This window comes from Nyctereutes procyonoides, unplaced genomic scaffold (genome assembly GCF_905146905.1).
Source record: "Nyctereutes procyonoides isolate TBG_1078 unplaced genomic scaffold, NYPRO_anot_genome, whole genome shotgun sequence".
NCBI classification, from domain to species: Eukaryota; Metazoa; Chordata; class Mammalia; order Carnivora; family Canidae; genus Nyctereutes; species Nyctereutes procyonoides.
The window spans coordinates 17,845,893-17,859,367 of NW_026575043.1; positions in this window are offsets into that span (position 1 = coordinate 17,845,893).

Genomic DNA, 13,475 nt, shown 5'->3' on the forward strand with positions numbered 1-13,475 from the left:
TTTATTAATGCTTAGTGCCTAATTGTTATCACTTAGTCCAGTGGTTTTATATGATGAGGACCCTGGATTTCGGATCACCAGGACAGACTTTCTAAGCTCTCATCTCTTATTTCATCTGCCTAATCAAAATTTTCACTGGATGCCTAATAGGCATCTTGAAATCAACACTTCCAGAAGCAATGCAGTGGCAACTCCTTGTTGTGAGGTGAGAGCTCCAAAAGACAAAATCCTGTCGGAGGCAGATTAGTAGATTCCTCACCTTCAATCAAGGACCTCTAGGCCAATCCAGGGTTCGCAAATTGAGCTCACTAGTTGGCTTCCAGGCATCAAGACTGCTCACAAGTAGAGTCACTGTGATTGCCTCCATACCTTCAGACTCCACCTAACATGTGAAGGACAAACTGAACTTTAGAACACCCTGGATTAGAGCAGGAAAAAGGCACTCCCACACCTCCTTCATAAGTGGTGAAGAGAGCAAGTGTGTTGATCATGCCCACTTGAACAATTCAAGTGATAAAATATGAGATAGAACAGTCATAATAAATACTGGGCAATGAATTCCTGTTAAGTATGCCTATGTGTGACCACATGTTAACATATGTGCTGAAGCAACAGCTAATGTCCAGTAAAACTGAGAAATGTCCCAGCTGCTGCTGGGGAACCATGGAAAATTGCCACTGGATATAGTAATCCTTAAAATGTTTATAGAACCACAAACCCTTCGGATAAAGGGATGAAAAGTACTGGATACTCTTTCCATAATGACACACATATACTTAGGTCTAGAAATTTGTCATGTAATTTCAAAGGCTTAATGAAATTCCTAAGTCTCTAAAGTCCAAGTCAAACTGTTTGTGAGTTTAATTAGCACGTGCATCCAAGAGAAAAAGACAGAAAACAAAGATGTCTGTCTCTATATTTGGAAATCATAAAATCTTATCAAAAATACCTAGTTGAAAACAAGGCAAAAAAAAATGCTTTTCACCAAAAAGAGAGGAAAATGGGAGTATCATGATGCTGTAGAAACAGGCAATGACTAGACTTCATATGACAATCAAGCCACCAGCATTGAAGGGAAGCTATATTGCTTCCAACATGGGACCTGGCCATGCACAGGTACTTAAATTATCAAATATTTAAATCTGCCCATTGTGTGACATTAACTTTTCTCTCTCAGTTTTAGGATGATGATTGCCTGCATAACATCTATTTTTAACACTGTTACTATCTGCCTTTATAGAAGTGTTTCGCTTGTGCCTGCACATCTCACTCTACCTTCTCCTACACAGAGTTAATGCTTGATAAATGTTTGTTATATCTAATAAAAAGTAAAAGAAGAGTCGGGGTGCCTGGGTGGCTCAGTTGGTTAAGGGACCAACTCCTGATTTTGGCTCAGGTCATGATCTCAAGGTTGTGAGATTGAGCCCTGTGTTGGGCTCCATGTTGAGTGAGGAGCCTACTTGAGATCCTCTCCCTCTCCCTCTGCCCCTCCACTTCTACTTACCCACTATCTTTCTAAAAAGATAAAATAAAATAAATTTATCTCAACTCATGTAGGCCCCCAGAGACAAAGCTGGAACTCAACACACAATGGTCTTGGGACAGCCCAGTTTCTTATACATCATGTATGTGCCTATGCAGTAAAGTGAACCAACATGTGATTTCCCCACTTAATTTTCTACAGCTCACCGTAGAAATTTACTCCCTATAAGTGTAAAATGGAGCTCTTTGAGGCTGAATGAGCCTTTTTATGACAGCATTCTGTAATTGGTCCTGCTTCTCTGTCTTCAATTCTTTTCAGTTTTAAATGTTTAACTGCAACAGTCAGGATTTGGAGCTATGGACCTCCACTCATAACAACATGGGAAGGAGCTTGTTACATAGATTTCCTTCCTGATGTTTGTATTCATTTCTTATAAAAGACTTCAGTAAAATTGAGAGCAATGGAGTTGCATCAATGGAGCAACAAGAACAAAATAGATCAGAGAAGGCTGAAGTCAGCTGATGGGGTTGATGATTTAGCCGGCAGTTGTGTGTGGCAACTCTAAGAAGTGGTGGAATATTCATGATTCATTAATCATTCAGCAATTTGAACAATGGAAGAAAAAGGAAAGAAAGAAGAAAAAAGAGAGAAGGAGGGAGAGGTGGGGAAGGAAGGAGGAAGGGAGAGAGAAAGAGAGAGAGAGAGAGATGAAGGGAAGGGAGGAAGAATCAAGAAATGGTGTGTTCAGTGATTCCTGACATGTTTCTGCTAGGGCTGTGCATTGAATTTTGAACAATGTCAGGAGATAGTGAAGTACTTGCAGCCCCTGTCCTCAAGCACATGATCTAAATGAATCACTCAAGTTTGCAATACATAAAATTATCAGAAATTAATACAAGAGAGGATAAGGTCAATTGCTAAGAAGTTTTACATAAATATAAAAATAGAGTAGCTCAAATTAATTAGGATGAAAAATTTAAAAAGATATATGGATGAGGTAGGGTTTGAGCCAAGCTTCAAATATTAATATCAAACAGAAAAACAGCATCAACTGGCTTGAGAAACTATATTTAAACTGGTCTGACTTATGTGGGGGGAGTTATGTTGGGGAGTCAAAGAAAAAAGTTACATGTGGAGGATGGAGAAAGATTCTGGGAAATTTTATTTAAAATGCACTCAATATGTCACTGTGTTAGTAATTCCAGCAGACTATTGAGCATAAAAATAAATTGCAAAGCAGTGTGACAAGAGAAATGTGGTTTTGAAAGCACCAAATCCTAACTCATGGAACTTTAATTCTATTTCTAATTTAGCAGCTTACTGGTGGTGGCCATGGGTTTGGCCATGTAGAAGTCTCAGTTTCTAGGTAACACTAATAATAAAATATCCTTTGCTTAGATTTATATCTATTACATGGTATAATTAATAAGTTAATGAGCACTAAGTTCTATATACATTTATTTTTCCTTTTAAAGATTTTATTTATTTATTCATGAGAGACACAGAGAGAGAGAGAGGCAGAGACACAGGCAGAGGGAGAAGCAGGCTCCCTGCAGGGAGCCCGATGTGGGACTCAATCCTGGGACTCGATCCTGGGACTCCAGGATCAAACCCTAAGCTGAAGGCAGATGCTCAACCACCGAGCCACCCAAACATCCTTGAGTTCCAAATAAATTTATATAGCAGCTCTCTACAAGTTTAAAGAAGTATTTTTTTGCTAATGGCATCTACGTAACATTAGCAGTATAGCATTGGCTAACACCTCCATCTGTATCCTTCACATGAATGCAGAACTCTGTAAGTATGGTTAGTGAGGCATTAATAACAAGAATGAATTGGTATGGGGAGAGACTAAAGTCAGATTAGTCAAGAAATAAAAGTAGAAATCTAAATATGAGGAGTTGGAGGAGTGAGACCAGACAAATGCAAGACCTGAGTATAGCTGACTAGAGAATGTGGATACCACTGATCTAAAAAGCAATATTTGAGAAAAGAGGTATTTTTTTCTGTTCTCTTTCCCCTGATGGCTCCAGTGTCTCCAGTCCATCCACGTTCTTGGAAAGCAGCAAGGGGAAAGGCAAAGGGACAAGAGGTATATGAACTAAGAAAATCCCAAAGCTTCTCTGGAAGACCCACCCTTTAAAGTTTCACTTCCACTTATCCAGAATAGCAACACTGGGCCAGCCCTCGCTGGGATGTGATTAGAGAAAAAGGAGCTGTGGGTCCAAGTTTGGGTAAGCAACAAGTTGGGTTTGCCCAGAGCCTATGCTTGAGGGACTTTTGAGAATATTAAATAAAATACCTCAAGTGCCTATCCCACTGTCTATAGGAGGCTATAGTAGCTGCTCAGTAAAGTGCACTCCTAATACTATTAAACCAAAATAGGGGCACCTGGGTGGTTCAGTTGTTGAAAATCTGCCTTCAGCTCAGAGTGCTATCTCGGGGTTTTGGGATGCAGTTCTGCATCAGGCTCCCCCAGGGAGCCTGTTTCTCCCTCTGCCTATGTCTCTGCCTCTCTATGTGTGTCTCTGATGAATAAATAAATAAAATATTTTTTAAAAAATAAAAATAAACCAAAATATATGAGTGTCCACCAAGGAGAAGACCGTTGCTATCCCTGGAAATAAATAATTGAACAAAGTATGACTTCTGAATGATTTCAGTTCTAGACCTTAAAGAAATGGTGGTTTGTAAACCAAGTGAAAATATGTCACAGGCAACTGGAGAGAAAGGGAAGGAAATCTTGATTTTAAAGTGAAGATCACAGAGCTTAGAGCTGAACTATGAGGTAATTATTTTTCTGAGATAATTTTATAAAAATAGAAAATGAGCTCCTAGGATTCACGTTTAAAAAATATTAAAAGATGAACAAAAAAGAACGGCCAAATTTAGGGGAAGCAAACTTTACTAATGTTGCTATAAAAGTCAAGAGAAGAACATGTTTTAGTTCAGAAGTTGAAGCTTACTAGAACCAAATTCTACAGAGACATCAATGACCATAAGGACAAAAGAAAGATCTAGCAAAAATAACTTTCTGAGTGACTGCACTTTGGCAAAATTCTGGGTGTGCAAGTCACATTTCAAGGAATTAAAGAAGAAAAAATTGTCGGAGGGTGGATACAATGAGTTAAGGGCATTTATTTAAGACTGTAAAACAACAGGCACAATGAAATAAAATAAACAACAGGCACAATGAAATAAAATCATGGCCAGATGAGGGGGGCTGTCAAGTGAAGAATATTTTAAAGAAGGAGAGCTCAAGTGTGTTTGAGGGCAAGGAAGGAGGAATCACTGTAATAAGTAAAACTTAAATTGTGGCAAAGGAAACAAATAAGCCCCAGAGTGAAATGTCTCGAAATAAAAACTGGACAAAACCTAGCTTATATGTGGGGAGCAAGTGCCACCATGGACAGGACTTGGGATGAGAGCCTTTCACAAAGTCGGGGATGACTGGAGAGACTTACAGTGGATGAAGGCTGGCTTGTGAGGAAGGAGGAAGTGAGAATAGGTTTAGGATAAGGCCTCAGGAGAAAGCCCCAAGACATCGAAGGGGTAAGTAGAACTTGCAAGAAGCTGCAAGTGCCACACTGTAGCTAGAAGCAGTATTTGCTGGGCAAGTTGGCATCTTCTTCTTCGAGAGAACTGAAAGCCAGAGGATATCCCGGATATCTTCTAGTAATCTAAAGAGACACATGAATAGAGTAATTTCTGGAATTATTTTAGATTGGTGGTTGAGGGGCGCCTGGGTGACTCAGCGGTTTAGTGCCTGCCTTTGGCCCAGGGCATGATCCTGGAGACCCAGGATCGAGTCCCACATTGGGCTGCCTGCAGGGATCCTGCTTCTCTCTCTGCCTATGTCTCTACCTCTGTCTCTCTCTCATGAATAAATAAATAAAATCTTTAAAAAAAGAAAAAAGATTGGTGGTTGATACTGAAAGCTTTTTGAAAAAAAGAGACTTTAAGAATCTACGCTGAACTAGACTGATGGGTAAGAAGCATCAACACAAAGAGCGTGCCGGTGGGAGAAGGTGATGTAGGCAAAGGAAGTGAAAAGATGGAGGTGAAATGGAAAGGGATGTGGGTCAGGAAGATGAGAAACACCGAAAAAGAAGCAGATCCAATGGGGATGAACAGAGGGAGAATGGTAGGCAAAAAGACCAGCGGCTCTGAGATGTCAGTGTGGTGAGCTGGCCTACTGTGTGCAGTTCGAGAGTACAGCAGCTGTACAGTGGATGTGGAATTCCAGAAGCTGACATGATGAATCCATAACCCCTACCTGATGAACTGCCAGTAGGAAGACCAGTGTCGCTGAACGATGGTGAGTAGGAGGCAGAAGAACCAAATAGACTCCTAATGACTGAAAGGATGAGTTCTGGACAAGACCCAACTTCGACTCCCAGCCACACCATCCAACAGCTGCTTGTCTCAGAACAAGTCATTCAACTGCAGTACACTTCATTCTCCTCCATCACGGTATGGAAGTAATAATAGCAGACATCTAAAGTATGGTGAGGGAGAAGTGAAGGAAGGCATGCACAGGGCTTAGCATCATCCCAGCACAGAGCAATTGCTGGGTGAATGTTAGGAAAATCCATAAGAATATAAAAGCCAAATGCAGGAAGCCCTCCAGGGCAGCAGTGATGATCTGGAGTCAGTAAAGAGACATGGGACCTTGAGAGATAAGGAAATGTGGGGTGGGGGGGAAAGGGCAGTATAATGGTAGGACCTTCAAAAAAGCTGGGACTCCACTGAAAGCAGTGGAGGGAACAGCAAGTGTCTGTTAAGACATGAAGACAAAGGCAGAAACAACAATGACAACGAGGCTGAAGATAAATGGAATGTGTCCCTGATATCTAGAAGGGACTTCTTAAGTCACAAGCAAAAATGGAAGGGAAAAAAGAAGAAGAGGAAGAAGAAGAAGAAGAAGAAGAAGAAGAAGAAGAAGAAGAAGAAGAAGAAGAAGAAAGGAAGAAGAAGAAAAGAAGAAGAAGAAGAAGAAGAAGAAGAAGAAGAAGAAGAAGAAGAAGAAGAAGAGAATGAGGCAGGTTGAAGAAAGTACAAGGAAGAGACAAGCATGAAAATTTTAGCTGTCACAGGCCCTGGAAAGGATTAGAAGTTTCTATCTAGTCTCACCATCAAGACCTGTCAAATGTATGCACTTTTTAAAAAGGGAGGAAGCATCTGTTTCTCAAAAAACCCAGGGCCTGAGTGTTTGTGTTCTGTTATCCCAAGAGCCAAGAACATAAAGTCAGAAAGAAAGATCACATAGGACATCACCACATATGTGCTCACTAAGGCCAACTAAGCTTTCACAGACCTTGATTCCTTGTAACAGAAAAAAACTACATGGAGCATTTTATGTGGCTTTTTTGTTCTTGGCATTATTTTCCATCACCATGTTCAGGCCTCAGATGTGTTCATATCGTCATGGTCTAACATTAGAGCTATTTGATCTTGACCTAATGGCACAGGTTATTTTCCATACAAAAATATTGCTTACTGTGTTACATAAGTTTTAATGTTCTGCTGGAACGCGGACAGGTGAAAACACCTGCCTATAGACTTCATAAAAATAGGAAGAATCCATCTTGACCACCCTCAATATTAACATCCACCCACGGCAGCTACAAATTCATCTATTTCCCTTTTCTTTGCGAGGTCTTCCACTGCCCTTCTATCTGCTGCTTCCCTTTGACATGTCACTGGGCTCCAGAACTTTAATCTTTCTATTCATTCACTGCCATCCAAAACCCAAAGTTGCCATATGCTGTATGCTATGTTACAATGGTGTTTGTGAGATTTTATTCAAAAGTCGGGGGATGGAGTGGTCTACCTTTAGGCCATACCATTTGCATATGAGGACTTAGTACCATTTCAATAAGTAAAAATCACAGTCTTCCAACACAAAACCAGTTATAAAAAAAAATGCCAGAAGCAAAATATCAAGGCTTAAACTGACGCACAGGATGCAAGTTCAGGCACTAAAACACTATGGCTCTAATCTTTCCCGGGAACCTTTCTATTCCTGGATTTCTCCATATCCTTTTTGGTACATATTATAAAAAATCACTTTCAGGTTGATGGAAAATGCAGCATAAAGTAAGCAGTTTTTTTTTTTAATGTGTTACATGGAAGAAAGAACAGCAACTAAGATTTTCGTGATTACTTTGATAGACTTCTAGTAGGAAGTATTTAGTTTATCTGCACATAGAAAATGAATATTAAAATATTCATACCCCAAGGCTACCAGAAAAAAAGTAGATAACAGCTGTTGGTCTAAAATGTGGTTTCATTATGCAGAGATTGGAATAAGCTTGTAATTATGAATTAGAGCGAGAGCAGTTGAAAAAAAACTGTTGAGTAGGTTTCTAACCCCAACATTTAAAATCAGTTTGCTGTTAAGAAATAAAGCAAGTGTTCACACCATTTTCCTCTATGAGCTTTCAAGTGGTATCTGCAATAGCAGACTTGCTTTTGCTCACCTCAAAGAGAAATGTGCAATAAATCCTTCACATAAATTTCTGAATGATTTTTTTCTAAAGCAAGTTCAAATATATTATACCAAGTCCATATTCCAAACTAACAAAACCTACCTTAATATTTCTTTTAGGCCTAAAGACATAGACATAGGAAATACAAGGAAATATGGTTTTAAAACATTATTTTGGTTAATAACACAGACTACAAGTTTCTTACCAACATGTATTACTCTTCTTGGACATGATACCATGACAGTGAAGAAAACATTGTTTCATCTAGTTGCAATGTTAGATGAATAAAATAAAATTTTATAATTTTCTTATTGCAAAGTGGAAAAAAATACGATACTCCCTTTTCTAATTGCTTGATTAATAATCCACTGAGAATTGTGACTTTAGTTTGAAGCAATTTATTTTAAGAAATTTAACCTCCCTACACATACAGGTAATACATAAAGTGAATTATTTAGAACATTGTGAAGTACAAATTATATTTCCCTCGTCCCTCATCTCACTGTTTCTCCATTACAATCTGTTCGAAACTGAATAATTGGGATGCCTGGGTGGCTCAGCGTTTGAGTGTCTGCTTTTGGCTCAGGTCATGATCCCGGGGTCCTGGGATCGAGTCCTGCATCGGGCTCCCCGCAGGGAGGCTGCTTCTCCCTCTGCCTGTGTCTCTGCCTCTCTCACTCTCTCTCTCGCAATGTGTGTTTCTCATGAAGAAATAAATAAAATCTTAAAAAAAAGAAACTGAATAATTCCTGAAATAAAAGATAAAATATGATTGAACAATATGAATAATGACTAAGAGAAGGTTTTGCACTAATGTAACACGTTTCATTAAGAATTATGAAGCATTTTAAAAATATTTTCTGAGATGAAGCATTATTATCTTTTCTTAAAGATGAAGAAAATTAGGAACACCTGGGTGGCTCAGTGGTTGAGCATCTGCCTTTGGCTCAGGGTGTGATCCTGGAGTCCTGGGATCGAGTCCTGTATTAGGCTCTCCACAGGGAACCTGCTTCTCCTTCTGCCTATGTCTCTGCCTCTCTCTGTGTCTCTCATGAATAAATAAATAAATAAAATCTTTTTTAAAAAATGAAGAAAATGAAAAAATAGAAATTATGTATTAGACCCAAGATGGACAATAGTTAAGTGTCACAGAAAAAAAATTTTTTAACTGGGAAACTTTGTGTCTGTTTGCCATGATATGAACTTTTGGCTAACTAATGTGTATTTTGATACAATGAGCCACAGTCCTTTGCAATTTTTTTAAAGATTTATTTATCTATTTTAAAAAGAGAACACAAGCAGGAGGAGGAGTGGAGGGAGAGGGAGAAAGAATCTCAAGCAGACTCCCTACTGAGCATAGAGCCCAAATAATGTAGGGCTCAATCTCAGGACCCTGAGACCATGACCTGAGCCAAAACCAAGTCAGAGGCTTAGCCCCCTGAGTCACCATGGTGTCCCCCTATTTTTTTCTTTTAATACTAACATCTCTCCTTTCTAACTCTAAGATATGTTTGGAAAACAAAAGAGAAATCAAATACCCCGACTCTGTCCTCCAGGCTCCACCTCCTGAGTCAGATGGAGATCAGAAAGAGAAGCAGACATGAGGCACCTGGGTGGCTCAGTTGGTTAAGAATCTTCCTTTGGCTCGGGTCATGATTCTGTGGTCCTGGAATTGAGCCCACCTCCAGCTCCCTGCTCAGGGGAGAGTCTGTTTCTCCTTCTCTTTCTGCCCCTTACCCTGTTCTTGATCTCTCTCTCAAATAAATAAATAAATAAAATCTTAAAAAAAAAAAAAAGAAAGAAGAAAGAAAGAAAAGAAGAAAGAAGAAAGAAAGAAAAAAGGAAGAAAGAAAGAAAGAAAGAAAGAAGAGAAAGAAAGAAAGAAAATAAGAAAGAAGAAAGAAAGAAAGAAAGAAAGAAAGAAAGAAAGAAAGAAGAAAGAAAGAAAGAAAGAAAAAGAAAAAGAAAGAAAGAAAGAAAGAAGAAAGAAAGAAAGAAAGAAAGAAAGAAAGAAAGAAAGAAAGAAAGAAAGAAAAAGAAAGAAAAACTCGTGTGGTGAAGTACACTTGTTCTGTTCCTATGGGAACAGGGTCAGAACCACACAATAGCAAAAATCTCCGGCTCCCCATTGAGCTCCATGAACATGTTCAATAGCTTACTATACACAAACAGGCCTGTAAGTCCCTTCCCCAAACATGAAAACAAGCTCACCAGCGATATTGAAAGTAGCTTGTTACCAACATATTGGCAGACAAAAACAGCTTGCTCCCAATAAAGAGAACTTTCTTGCTTTTCCTAACAGGAAGAAGGAGAAATTCTCAAAAGTGTGATTGTTTGAAAATCTGCTCCCACGTTCATTCTAATAAAGAAGATGTAACACAAAAATTAGAATCTAAATTTTTCTCAGATCTAAAAACTTTTCTAAATGACTACAAGCAAACATAAGACACCAAAAGGGTATATCCCCTTCCCCCAAAGCAAACAGTAAATAGTTAACATTAGTAGTAAATAGTTAACATTAGTATGTAAGTTAACATTTTTGACTGTTTAAATGAGTCAGCCTCATTGGTGTTTTTTTTTTTTTTTAAAGGAATCCAACTTGGTTTCCTTTCTTATTTATTTATTTATGATAGTCACAGAGAGAGAGAAGCAGAGACACAGGCAGAGGGAAGCAGGCTCCATGCACCGGGAGCCCGACGCGGGACCCGATCCCGGGTCTCCAGGATCGCGCCCTGGGCCAAAGGCAGGCGCCAAACCGCTGCGCCACCCAGGGATCCCTCATTGGTGTTTTAATTGAAAGTTTATGGATAGTATTAGATAGCAATAGAATCTTTTTAATTCCTAGTTATACTGTGCTACTATTTTTCCTAAGACATCATAAAGGTAGTAGAGAACATTAGAGAAACATGGAAATTTTGGAAAAAAAATGATTTATGTCTCCTCCTGAATGCCAACACATGATTTTATGACAGAATGGAATTCCATTCTTCCCTACAGTTTTAATTTGAATAGAAAATAACAATAGAAATATCTTGAGGAATAATAACAGTATCAAACCCATAGAAGGCCTAAATACTTCTTAATGTCTTTGCAAATATCATATAAGTATTAATTAAGCCACATAAAAAATAAGGTAGGGCAGCACCATCATTGTCCTCTGATGAAGAAACAAACAGTGCAGTCAAGCTTCTAGCCTCGGGATTCAGGCTGGGATCATTTGTCTTCAATTGCACATCATTTCTTAACTCCGGGGAGAATCAGGAGAAAGAAGACATACCTCAGGTTCCAGTTGTTTCAAAACTTTTGAAAGAGTTCATCTAAGAGATTTTGATTTGTGTTTATCCTCTGAATCTCACCCATTTATATTAATTGAACACCTTTCTTCGAAGACAGCACTCCACTGCACAGACATCCTGCTCTCTTTTAATTGAGCCCCTTTGGGGGAAAGTATCGTTTAAATATAACAATATATTCAGAACCCTAAAATAATTTGATCTATAATAAATTCTTAAGCAAGGGAGGAAGGCCAGCCTGGGGACCCAGGGAGGGGAAGATTGCCAGGTACGAAGTCAGAGATTCACAAGGAAGTTGTAGAAGCTCCTTCCCTGGAGACTTTTAAAAATAGAATAGACAGCCCTCAACATACAATGGTGTAGGAGGCCCCATTATACTTTGTTATTAGAGAACTTCACTATAGGTTTCCTTAGGCTTGATTTAAAAAAAAAAAAAAGTGGGAGGAGGGCAAGAGAAAGCCACCTGATGTGAGGAAAATCCAGTTTAAGAAATAGTGAAAGAATTCTGCTCATGTTAATATGAATTCTCTGATTTTTACACTTGATTTTGAGGATAAAGTCTTAAATGGATTTAAAGTCTAATACCTATCTGATTGCACTGCTTTACATTTTTAGCTATGTTCTGGATCACTATTGTGTTCACTGCATTTTGTGCGATTTTTGGAAGCTCAGTGCACGCAAGGTCAAGAAGAAACTGAAAGTTGCTTGGATATTTTACTTTTTATCTTCCCTTAACCCCATGATTCTCAATATAATTGAATATATAAGAAGACACACACCCATACATGTATATGATTTGATAATAGATTTCCGGGGAAAATTAACAGTATTTTAAGTACATATAATCTTTTAATTAATAAACTATGGAATATAGTAATCAAAAATTCCACACAACTTTCTTCTTCAATCGTGATTCAAGACATCATAAACACATCCATCAGAAACAAAGCTTTTTCTCAATTAAAAAGAAAACAAGAAAACAAGAAAAGAAAAATTTGTCTTAATCCAATGTATTTACATAGATCATCATAGTGACATGCCACTTACCATTACCCATGTTCAAGACTTGGACCACTTAATAATTTGTTTTTGAAGCCTTCCAAAGACTACTGAGATCTCTTTTGCATTTTCTATTTGGTTAAACTCATCATTTCTTTCTTCATTGAATTACAATGCAAGTAACACAACTAATATGTCTATCAGCTACTCAATACACCATCTACACAAGACTACATTTGCAGATACATGCACTATGCCAAGTACATCATAATATAATTTTGTGCCTAGGAGTTCATGACATTTTTTACCCTAGTTGCAAATTTATCTGTTTTTAAGAAAATTCATCCTCGTTTTTAAGAAATGGTAATCAAGAACATAGAACACGTTAATTCTACACTTTAATAAGGAACTTTCAGCAACATTCTGAGCTTCTTAATTTACCACACTGGGCTGAGATATTTATCCCCTGTATTAGTTTTCTATTGCTGCTATAATAAATTACCATAGAGTTGATGACTTAAAATCACACATTTATTGTATCTGTGTGCTGGAGCTCAGAAGTCCCGCATGGTTTTCACTGAACTGAAAATCAGGGTGTTGACAGTGCTGGCATTCTTTTCTGAAGCCTCCATGGGAAAATCTGTTTCATTGCCTTTTCCCGTTTTTAGAGACTACCACATTCCTTGCCTCCTGATCCCTTCCTTTGTCTTCAAATCTAACAGTGGCAACTTGAATCCTCTTCGCACCTCATACTGCTTCACTCTGACCTACTCTTCTGCTTCCTCCTACTGTTAAGAACACTTGTGACTATATGGCAACCACCTGGACAATAAGGGGTGATACATCTATTTTAAAGCCAGCTGACTCTCAAGATTCTTTCTATCTGGGACTTGAATTCCTCTTTACAACATATTTACCATTTCTAAGGATTAGGATGTGGACTTCACTGTCTACAACACACCCCCTCCAAATCTAAACTACAGATTTATCATAAATTCTCCTATTCCTAATAAACTATAATTTAAGTATCACCTGGATAATGTGTGTACCCAAACTGTGTGATTCCCAAACTATTTCCCTACCAATTTTTAAAATTGTTTTATTTATTTATTTGAGAGAGAGAGAGAGCATGAGCTGTGGGAGTGGCAGAGGGAAAGAGAGATAAGCAGACTCACTGCTGAGTGCAGAGCCCTATGTGGGGCTCCAACC